The sequence below is a fragment of the Urocampus carinirostris genome, chromosome 17 (genome assembly GCF_059441175.1).
Source record: "Urocampus carinirostris isolate Australia breed hairy pipefish chromosome 17, RoL_Ucar_1.0, whole genome shotgun sequence".
NCBI classification, from domain to species: Eukaryota; Metazoa; Chordata; class Actinopteri; order Syngnathiformes; family Syngnathidae; genus Urocampus; species Urocampus carinirostris.
In genome coordinates this window covers 32,116,110-32,127,607 of record NC_142365.1, presented here as the reverse complement: position 1 = coordinate 32,127,607, position 11,498 = coordinate 32,116,110, and the positions used below count along the sequence as shown (strand labels likewise).

The 11,498-nt window shown below is 40.9% G+C and overlaps 1 protein-coding gene across 2 annotated transcripts in view; it reads left to right on the top strand.

Annotated features, from left to right (window-relative positions):
- Window positions 1–3,817: 3,817 nt before the first annotated feature.
- The window catches only part of jade2 (jade family PHD finger 2), a 182,423-nt gene continuing 174,742 nt past the window's right edge, over window positions 3,818–11,498 (top strand). For both annotated transcript variants that reach the window (XM_088320904.1, XM_088320901.1), the window contains exon 1: window positions 3,818–4,452. The gene's annotated coding sequence lies outside the window, so the exon portion shown is untranslated. The remainder of the gene's footprint in view (window positions 4,453–11,498) is intronic.

Below are 11,498 nucleotides of genomic sequence, written 5' to 3'. Positions count from 1 at the left end.
GTCCAAAACGGGCGACCCATGTGCCGATGAACGCCCGGGCCACATCGACAGCTGAGGTGGAAGTCAGCGGAACTGCTTCAGGCCAACGGGTCGTCCTGTCCACCCACCATCGTCAGGAGGTAAGTGAAACCGTGTGAAGGGGGCAGTGGGCCCACCAGGTCAATGTTAACGTGGTCAAACTTCCGTTCGGGGATGGCGAATGGTACCAATGGGGCCTTGATGTGACGGTGCACTTTGGCGCATTGACATGCCACGCATGAGTCGACCCAGTCCCGGACGTCCTTTCTTATCCCTTTCCACACAAACTTCTGGGCCACTAGCTTAATGGATGCTTTCCTGCCAGGATGAGACAGGCCGTGTATTGCCTCAAAAACAGCCCGACGCCAGCCAGCAGGGACAAGCGGCCTAGGCCAACCCATGGAGAGGTCACAACAAAGCTTGGCCCCTGACTCTCCGACCGCAACCTCCTCCAGCCGCAAACCAGTGTCTGAGCTCTTGAGCGTTTGGATGCCGTTATCAGAAGCCTGGTCCACACTCATACTGGAATAATCAAGCCCCAATTGCACAGCGCTGATGGTTGCTCTGGACATGCGGCGGCATGTGACGCAGAAAAAGTTCAGTGAAAAGAAAATTTGGCTCTTCGGTGCCAAGCAAGTTTAACATCATTTCCATGTGATCCGATGGCTTACTGTCTCCTAAGCCCTGAATAGCAAGGAGGCGTCGAGCACGCTCAGAACGCGACAGTTCAAAGATTCTGAGGAGATATGCCTTCAGTCCCTTATATTTATCCAGTTCAGGAGGGGATGTGATGAAACTCACCGCTCTGGCTGCAGTTGAGCTCCCCAGAGCAGACACCACGTGGTAATAGCGAGAGTCATCATCAGTGATTCCGCGCAGGGCGAATTGAGCCTCTGCTTGTGCGAACCATGTTAACGCCGATGACTCCCAGAACTCGGGGAGCTTGAGAACGGGCGCGTATGCCATGTCGGTATGCTCAGTATTATACACGGCCTCGGAAACTTCCACGAGACTAATGTCGGGGTCACCAATGTAGCGAGCAGAGACGGGAGTCGTAGGCGGAGTGTCAAACAAAGGTGCCAACGAAAGCTGCTTTAATGACAAATAAACTTGCAATAACAAAACAAAACAAGAGAGCAGCTCGAGCCGGCCGAATTAAGAGTCCCCCTAGGAACTCGCTAACTAAACAATGGTTCCGTGGGTGAATTATGTAAAACCCACTACACATTTTGCTTTTTTTTTTTTCCATCACGCCTATCTGCTTTTATCTTAATTTTGTCATGCCTTGTTCGGGCGGAACAAACCCCGAAAAAGATGAAAAAATGAAGAGTTTATTTGAGTGCGTCTGAGAATTTAACACAAATCAGCTGCTACTCTGCCACCATCTTCTGGCTTAATATTGACATTGCAGCCTATATTTTTAAAACTCTGCAGCACTCCCTCAGCCCCCGTTCCTCAAACCTAATGTGTTCACAGTGGATACCAACAGGAACCTTTCCACCTAATCACAGTGGAAAGTAAAGCACAAGCACTCATTGAACTCAGTTGGGCAAATTTAACATTAATTTTCAAATTTCTAATGACACCTCAAACAATGCACTCTACCTTTACAGCTGAAAAAAGTGACAGATTCAAATAATTTTGCAAGCATTTTAAAGGGGAAAAAAGCTGTAGTCTAACGCAGTGTTCCCCTACCTTTTTTGAGCCAAAGGCAATCTTAATCAAACAAAAGGCTTATTTTTCAACAAAAATATGAATGCCATGTACAACGCCATAGTACAATAAGACACTGAAAACTTTTCCCCAAGTGATTTTGGACCTAGTATTATACAGTAATCACATATCTCTGGCCGTCGATGAGGAGGCCTGGCTCATCTCTGAAGAATAGGATGACGCATTGCACTGGAGAACAACGGCGACCAGATGGTGAAGGTGCTGTATCTAAGTCAGAACAGGAGGCTTTTCCTGCTACTGGTAAACATGGAAACCAGTACTATCTATTTTATGTGGGGGAACAAAAGCTTATCCAGAAATTCAGCCTGGAGAGGGATGGGCACCCCAAGCTGTACTTGCCCGAGACACACCACAGGAAGTGGTGCCCATACAAGGCAAGTGATTAAAGGATCCGTGAACCATTATACTCGAACCTATTTAAAGTCAACAAAACAGAAAAAGGCTTATTGACCAATCACAGGAGGAAAAAAAAAGCGTCTGGAAGGGGGCTGGCTGTCTATTTGTTTAAATAATGAAGCCTGTTGATCACGCTTGCTGTATGTGCTTATGGTTATATTTAATGTGCTAGAATGCTATGCAATCTTTTTTTATTAGTGTTAAAGAGACTCATGCTTGGAGACACCACTGGGTCTAACGCAGGGGTCAAGAGCCTTTTTGTCCCAAAGAGCCACACCATATAATTAAAAAACGGTAAATGGTCTGCATTTATGTAGTGCTTTTCATGTCAGACAAAATAAACATAAAAAAACACCAAACCCAGTTTCCAGACAAAAGCTAATTCTTCAGCACATGTTTACTTTAATGAGGCTCAATTTAAATAGTTTCTTAGACCAACTGTGACACCCTGACTGTAAAGTGTAAACTGTAGTTGAGAATGTGCCCTATAATGCACAATATATACTGGACTGAACCTAGGATCTTGTCAGTGTTGCTTTGGCTGCAAATATCAAAATCAGGATTAAATCACACGACTTTGGAAGGCCACAGAGATATGCACAATAGTTAAATTATTTATTTCAGTGCCATACGTAGCAACAAAAAGAGCTTTATATGACTTGTAAGCCATAGGTTCCGGACTCCTGGTCCAATGCATAAACCGGCAGTATTAGTGCATGGGTCTCCAACCTTTTTCAAGCTGAGAGCTACTTTTTGTTTATAATTAGAGCAAACGGCAACTAGTTTAATACGCATTTCTAAATTAACATATGTTATTACTCTGTTGTTACTGTGTTACTACCAGGTTAATTATAGGAATTTGGGTTAAATAAACTGTCAACCACTAAAAAAATAATTTTACTAGAAAATCACAATGACCAAGCAATAGTTATCTACTTTCAGATGAGGTCCAAGGGCACATAATCTGCCCTTTTGGAGTACCATGTTGGAGACCGCTAATCTGGAGGAGCTTATGTTAAGCATTCTACCAAAGTAAAATGTAGGTGACAAATTAAATTAAATCGTCCCTGGTGAGAATTGAACTCACGACATCAGATTTACAAGACCAATTCTCTAACTACTGACTCACAAGGCCTGATTTTTATTATGAAAATTTTAAAAAGGTAAATTCAGGCAATTTCACTTATTTCAAAGTATAATATTGTCATTCAAAACAGTCATTCAAAACAGAGTACTTTAAGACTTTGACTGGAACGGCAAACCGACTACAGGAACATTTACATTGCAATAATATCACTTAGTATCAGTTTTATTGTTGTAAGTAGGGTAAAATAAAGCCACTAAATCTATGATTTTTTTACTAAAAAAAAATCACAATAACCCAGCACTAGTAAGCTATTTTCAAAACAAGTCCGCTGGCACCTCAGCTGTCCTTAGGGGGCGCCATGGCGCCCGCGGTCACCACGTTTGAGACCCCTTTGTGAGCATGTATTCCATACGCGCAACTGTTTATTGAACATTTTGTTCCGTGTCTCCTAAATGACGTGCATGGCCATCTACTGCAGCACAGCCTTTCCCCTGAGGATGGCGCTCGCACATTAGAATTGGCGCGACTAGGGAGCGCAATAACCGTGCTGCCTAATTCAAAGTACGCCATAAATATGGCGCCAAAAGAGTTTTCAAGCTGAGGCTCTTCTGCTTCATTCCTCCTCCACCTTCTTGTCTCTCACTCGCCCGCTCTCTTTCCCCTTTTCCAAGGAGGAGCGTGCAAGGCTTCCGGACGGGAAGGGGACGTTCGTTTGGTGCACGAACGCGTCCAGCACCACACGACTCGGTCAGAGGGACGAGGAGGAGGCAGGTACCCCCGGTTGTGTGTTTCGGAAGAAGAAGAGAAGAAGAAGGCTGAAGGACTGGAAAACTAACACAATCGCATTTTTCGATGACAATCTATTTACAATCCATTTGTCGACACTGTTGTGCCGAAAAAAATGCGACATGATTTTTTTCTAGTGAGGGGTATGTCAGGCGCCGCAAGCTGCTCGGAGCGTGCTGAAAAGTGGCAACAGGGGCGGCGACACTCTGGGAGCTTGGCTCCAGGACCAGGAGCACCAGATTACTTTTTTTGCCTTTAATTTTATTTTGGAGTATTTTGCTTACCCCCCAACGTTCAATATTTCCAGGTGGGTGGGAGGAGGAAGGGTCCTGTCAACTCAACGTGGAAGTTTGCCCAGAGTAACAACATTTACATGTGCTTGGATCCCGATGGTCTCCTGATCGTTTGGACCCCATCCTCAACACAATAAGGTAAACTCGCTTCTCTTATGATATTTCTTTCTTTATTATAGTATACCGTATACGCATTCTTCGAAGGTGTGGTGGGAATAAAACATAACTGTGACCCTCAGCCAATTGCTCCTCTTAATTATTTGCAATTCCCCTTATTAAGCGATAATGATGCGGCACCATTTACTCACAGAAAGACAGACTTAATAGAATACAATGATAATTTGTGTAATTAAGTTTATCTCCGGAGTAAACAACACAAGGTATTCTTTCCGAATCTCTTCTCACTTGCAATGATTTAGTGTTGCTTGTAATACTTAGCAGCTCATTTATTGTTCCGTACAAAAAATGTTTATATGGCGTACACAATTTGAAATGACCCCAAAACGTATAAAATACGGCGGGAAACGTTTAAGTTAACAGGTATGATCTTACGTTCAAGAGGAAATGTACTTGTTGGTAGTGCGCAGGCGCTTTTGAGTCAATTACAAAAAGGCACAAACGCCCTTATAATTAAATTGCTTTATTCTTAATCTTGCATTCTAAAATGCAAAATATATATTTTTTTTAGTTGAACTTAAGTGATTCCCATGCTGCTCTTGGGCAAAACAACACACTTTACTGTACATCAGAAACTACTTATGAGGAAAATGTACTTGTTGTTAGTGCACAGGCGTGTTTGCGCCAACCAGCAAAATGGGCAAACACACACCGTTATTTTTAAATTGCATTACTTTTGATATTGCTTTCTAAAATTTAAAATATCTTTTTGGGTTGGGCTTAAGTGGGCTGTGTAAACTCTTGGGGTGGAACACCAAAACTAAAAGCCATAGTTTCAGTTTATTCAAGTAAGAAGGTCAAAGGAATAATGTCAGAGAGACTTAAGAACAAAGCTACTGACATACTTCGGTGTATTGTGTAATATTTGATGTTACTAATGATTTAAAGTGCATAGTTGATTCCTGCCCAGTTAAGGTTTTGACTGCCACAACAATTCTGTTTTATTGTGTTATGTACATATTAGGCACGATTGTGTACTGTACATTTAAGAAAACAAAACAATTACTGGGTGGTGTCAGATACAAATAAAAGCAAATACAGAGATAATCATAGTTTTAACTGGATATTCCCAAACACAATGTTAATGTAACACAAAATGAATGATTACTGAATGAACAAAATATAACAAAAATAACTTTTCAACAGTGTTTAAAAGATTACCAGGCTATACAGTTGGTGAAAAGAGCCATAAAAGCAAAAATATTTTGATTCCTTTTTTTTTTGGGGGGAGAGAGCCGTAACATATATTTAAACACAAAAATCGCCAAACCCGCCAAAGCTTATTCTTTGGCGCATTTTATTTCACTGTGTGATGTTTGATGGTTTCTTAACATCTATGAAATACTAATAACAGAGCCTGTGTACTATATATATATATATATATATATATATATATATATATATATACTGGACTGTCTCAGAAAATTAGAATATTGTGATAAAGTTCTTTAGTTTCTGTAATGCAATTAAAAAAACAAAAATGTCATACATTCTGGATTCATTACACATCAACTAAACTATTTCAAGCCTTTTATTATTTGAATATTGCTGAATTTGGCTTACAGCTTAAGAAAACTCAAAAATCCTATCTCAAAATATTAGAATATCATGAAAAGTATACAAGTAGGCTATTCAACTAATCACCTGGATCATCTAATTAACTCGAAACACCTTGCGAGGGTTTCCTGAGCCTTAAAAACACTCATCTTGGGTTAGTAAACTAAATCACAAGTATGGGGAAGACTGCTGATCTGACTGCTGTCCAGAGGACCATCATTGATACCCTCCATCAGGAGGGTAAGACACAAAAAGAAATTTCTCAAAGAGCAGGCTGTTCACAGAGTGCAGTTTCAAAGCATATCCACAAAAAGTCTGTTGGAAGGGAAAAATGTGGCCGGAAACGCTGCACAACCAAGAGAGATGACCGCAGCCTTAACAAAATTGTGAAGAAGAGCCGCTTCCAGAATTTGGGGGAGCTTCAAAGACAGTGGGCTAAAGCTGGAGTCCAGGTATCAAAAGCCACAGTTCACAGACGTGTCCGGGAAATAATAATAATAATAATAATAATAATTTCCTTTGTATTATCATTCTTTGTAACAATGTACACAGAACGAAATGTCGATACACCTGACCCGTTGTAGCGAGCCGATGCAGCCGCAGCCAATGGGCTACAATAGCCGTATTCCCATGGTCAAGCCACTTCTGAACTCAAGACAACGGAAGAAGCGTCTGACTTGGGCTATGGAGAAGAAGCACTAGACAGTTGCAGAGTGGTCCAAAGTCCTCTTTTCAGACGAAAGCAAGTTTTGCATTTCATTTGGAAGTCAAGGCGCCAGAGTCTGGAGAAAGGCTGGAGAGGAGCAAAATCCAAGTTGCTTGAAATCCAGTGTGAAGTTCCCACAGTCAGCAATGGTTTGGGGACCCATGTCAGCTGCTGGTGTTGGTCCACTGTGTTTCATCAAGTCCAGAGTAAATGCAACTGTGTACCAAGAGATTTTAGAGCACTACATGCTTCCATCTGCTGTAAAGCTCTATGGAGATGAGGATTTCATTTTCCAGCATGATCTGGCACCTGCCCACAGTGCCAAAACCACCAGTAACTGGTGCACTGACCATGGCATCACTGTCCTTGTTTGGCCTGCTAATTCCCCTGACCTGAACCCCATCGAGAATTTGTGGGGTATAGTTAAGAAGAAGATGAAAGACACCAGACCTACAAATGCAAATGAGCTGAAGGCCGCTATCGAAGCATCCTGGGCATCAATAACACCTCAGCAATGCCACAGGCTGATTGCCTCCATGCCACGCCGGATTGATGCAGTAATCCGTGCAAAAGGATTCCCAACCAAGTGCTGAGTGCATCAATGGACATTTTCAAATGTTTGATTTAGTTTTGCTGTTATAAAATTATTTTTTTACTTGGTCTGAGGAAGTATTCTAATATTTTGAGATAGGATTTTTGAGTTTTTTTCAGCTGTAAGCCAAAATCAGCAATATTCAAATAATAAAAGTCTTGAAATAGTTCAGTTGATGTGTAATGAATCCAGAATGTATGACATTTTTGTTTTTTTAATTGCATTACAGAAAATAAAGAACTTTATCACAATATTCTAATTTTCTGAGACAGTCCAGTATATATATATATATATATATATATATATATATATATATATATATATATATATATATACACCATTTAAAACACAATAACTTAGGAGTGTGAAGGCTCATTTTGACCATCGTTTTTGTCCTAAATAATGGGTACCAAACAAGTTGCAAGTGAAGTTTTTTTGTGAAAATGTCACAAAATACTGCAAAGGTGGATAACAATGTATTTACCTTCAGTGCAAACGGCACTGGGCGAGAAGGAGTGTATGTGTCCTGTTTTTTGTATAGCTCTGCCCATTACTACCTCTCGGGTTAAACGTTTGTTTAAGGTTAAAGTTTGTTCTGTGAGTTTTCATTATAAAGTGTCTCGACAGTTTAGCGATTTACTACCAAAACGGGGTCTGCTGGTGTGACACTCTGACGGCAAACTGTAGTTAAAATTGTGTTTTATATATACTGGACCATACCCACTGGAAATCAGTCTTGTTTCAGCTCCACATGTATGGCATTAGGTTCAGCATAGGGCCATATAGTAAAATTTGAACAATCTTTGTCTATTTTTATCTTTGAGCCATATGTAATCATGAAAAGAGCCATCTATGGCTCGCAAACCATAGCTTCCAGACCCCTGATGCAACCATAGACTGGCAAGCAGGGTGGCCAGTGGGATGGTCAACAAATTTGTGCGCCCCTCCACCTCTGGGCACCCAACTGATTGTGCGTGATTTGCAGTGGCGTGCCATTCCAAACTTGCCAGGGAGTGCTGTGGATGATGTGTGCATGCGCAGTGTATTTGGATGAGAGTTGTAGAGAGAGATGTGCACTTTCACAGCCTTCGGAGGAATTGCAGGTTCTTTTGCATAGGGGAGGGGTGGAGAAGCTGGTAGGTGGGGGGGTGATTTTGCCTTAAAGAAGGCAGTGCACGCCACCACACATACTAGGCAGTGTTCATTTTATCTCTGAAAAGTGATGGGTCCCGGGGACTCGCATGCTCAAAAATCTATGGTTCCCAACAGAGATCTATGGGTCCCCAAAATTTAGTGTTAGCGACGTCGAAATTGTAAATCGGGGACAAATATATAATATAAATTTATATATTAATTCAGTTTTAATTCAAGTCAAGTCACATTTATTTATATAGCCCTTAATCACAAAAATGTCTCTAAGGACTGCACAGGATTACAATTACAAAATTGCACAATTACCTGATCCTGATGTGGGCAAGGAACAACTCAAAAACCTCATTGTGAGGAAAAAAGAGAAACCTTGAGAAAGGACCTCACCCTTCCAGGATTGATATTCAGTTTTAATCATCACCGTTTATTGGTAATACAAATCAGCTATCACTTCAAGATTTTTCAGTTCACAACAATATTGTACATTATACAAAATAATATTGCTGAAATAATTATATTTATCTATATTTTCATTTAGTTTTAATCATCACAGACAATTGTTAATACAAAGCAGTTATATCTTCAGATTTTTCAGTTCATATATTCTTCGTGGTTTGCTGTCCCGCCACAGTTGTAATGCCTTCTCAAGGTCCAATCCATTATCATCCTCCTCATAGCGTCACCAGGAATATGATTTAGTCCATTTTGGCAGAAAAGTCCTTTTCTTGCTAGGAGTATTCTTTTGTTTATTATCTTTCGTCGAATTGTTCGCTTCAACACACGTGTTTTCCTTGCCTCCGCGATCTTCCGAAGAATTTCTCCGCCGTTTTTTCGTGCCGGAATTATTGCCGTTGTTATCACTTTCTGCATTATGTTTCCACTTATTACTGACACTGAAGAAATGACCAATTTTGTGTCGATTTTCACCCAATACTAACTGTCTTGCTCGACATGAATGAGGTTTATTATAAAGTAGCTTGGACGTTCACTGTAGGAGGAAAAAATACATGCAAATATAATTAAGTAGAATAATACATTTTCTTATTCAAATTATTAATTCATTTTCTGCATTAAATAATTTTTGGTAATATACTGATTAAAGGGATAACCACAAACCTGTCTTTTTTAATTTTCTCCTTTTATATTTTTTCTTAACTTCTCTAAACAACATAATAATTCGTAACATAATGCATCAAAGCAAGTGAGCCGTTTAAGAGTTGTCTCTCTTTAATGAGTTGAGCCGAAAAAGCCGGTTCTCTAAAAAGAGACGGACTTTCACTATTTGCTGTTTTGTGATAGTCGATGTATTCCGGATGGTACCCATAATTGACAAATTTGCTTTTTTCCGTACAGATTTTCTTAAAATGCATAATAAACGTACTTTCTCCGGCAAAAACGTACAGGTTGACAGGTATGCATACTTAACCTTCACTCAACGATAAGCACCACAACAATTACGTAAACTTGAATCAACGAGATCTCGTTTGCCGAGATCGACCTGCAGACGAAAACTCGAACCGCGAGACCAAAACAACAATGGCGGGTCTGCCTGACGAAAAGTTTGGAGTGCGGTAAATCTTTGTTTAAAAAAAAAAGGTAATCGGGTCATATTGACAATTTTGTGTCAAAAAAGTTGCGTCCCGGGGACGCACGTTGATTTGAGACAATGCGTCCCCAGCAAAGATGAGGGACGCGGGCAAACGAGAACACTGTCTAGGGGAAAACACACACACACACACACCTCTACCTGAATCTACCTTTTTCTCCTGCTCTAGCTGATGCTGGTTTGTGCTGTGAAAATTTAGAAAGCTTTGGAGGAAGAGGAGAATGAAGGAAAGCAAGAGGGTCTTTTTTGTGTGTGAGAAAGGGTGGTGGAGCTTTTTGAATAGTACAAACATTCCCAAAATGAGTACGATATATACAAAAGTCAATTCCATTGAAGTTGGGAAAAAGTTTAAAATGTCAGTAAAATTAGAATAGAATGACTTGCAAACCTTTTCTAACCCATATTTAAATGAATACACCACAAAGACAAGATTATCCATGTTCAAACTCATAAACTTTATTTCCATAAGCAAATAATGATAAACTTAGAATTTTATAATTGCAACAAATGCCAAAATAGTTGGGAAAGGGGCTTCTTCACCATTGTGTTACATCACCTTTCCTTTTAATAACACTCAATAAACGTTTAGGAAGTGAGGAGACTAGTTGTTGAATCGTTGATAGTGGAATCCTTTCCCATTCTTGCTTTATGTACAGCTTCAGCTGTTCAACAGTCCGGGGTCTCCTTTGTCTTATTCTGCGCTTTATAATGCGCCACACATTTTCAATGGGAGACAGGTCAGGACTGCAGGCAGGCCAGTCAAGCACCCGCACCCTCTTACTACGAAGCCACGCTGTCGTGAGACGTGCAGTGTGTGGCTTGGCATTATCCTGCTGGAAGAAGCAAGGGCGCCCATGGTAAAGATTCTGTTTGGATGGCAACATACTTTGTTCCAAAACCTGAATGTACTTTTCTGCATTAATGGTGCCTTCACAGATGTGCAGGTTACCCATTCCTTGGCCACTCATGCACCCCCATACCATCACAGATGCTGGCTTTTGCACTTTGCGTGCATAACAGTCTGGGTGGTTCTGTTCTTCTTTGGACCGGAGGACACGACGTCCACAATTTCCAAACACAATTTGGAAAACTGACTCATCAGACCACAGAACACTTTTCCACTTTGTATCAGTCCATTTTAGATGGGCTCGGGCCCAGAGAACCCTGCGGCGTTTCTGGATATTGTTGATGAATGGCTTACGCTTTGCAACATAAAGTTTTAACCCACACTTACGGATATAGCGTCGAACTGTATTGACTGACAGTGGTTTTCCAAAGTGTTCCTGAGCCCATGTGGTGATGTCCTTTACACATTGATGTCGGTTCTTAATGCAGTACCGCTTGAGGGCTCGGAGGTCACGGGCATTCAATAATGGTTTACGGCCATGCCGTTTACG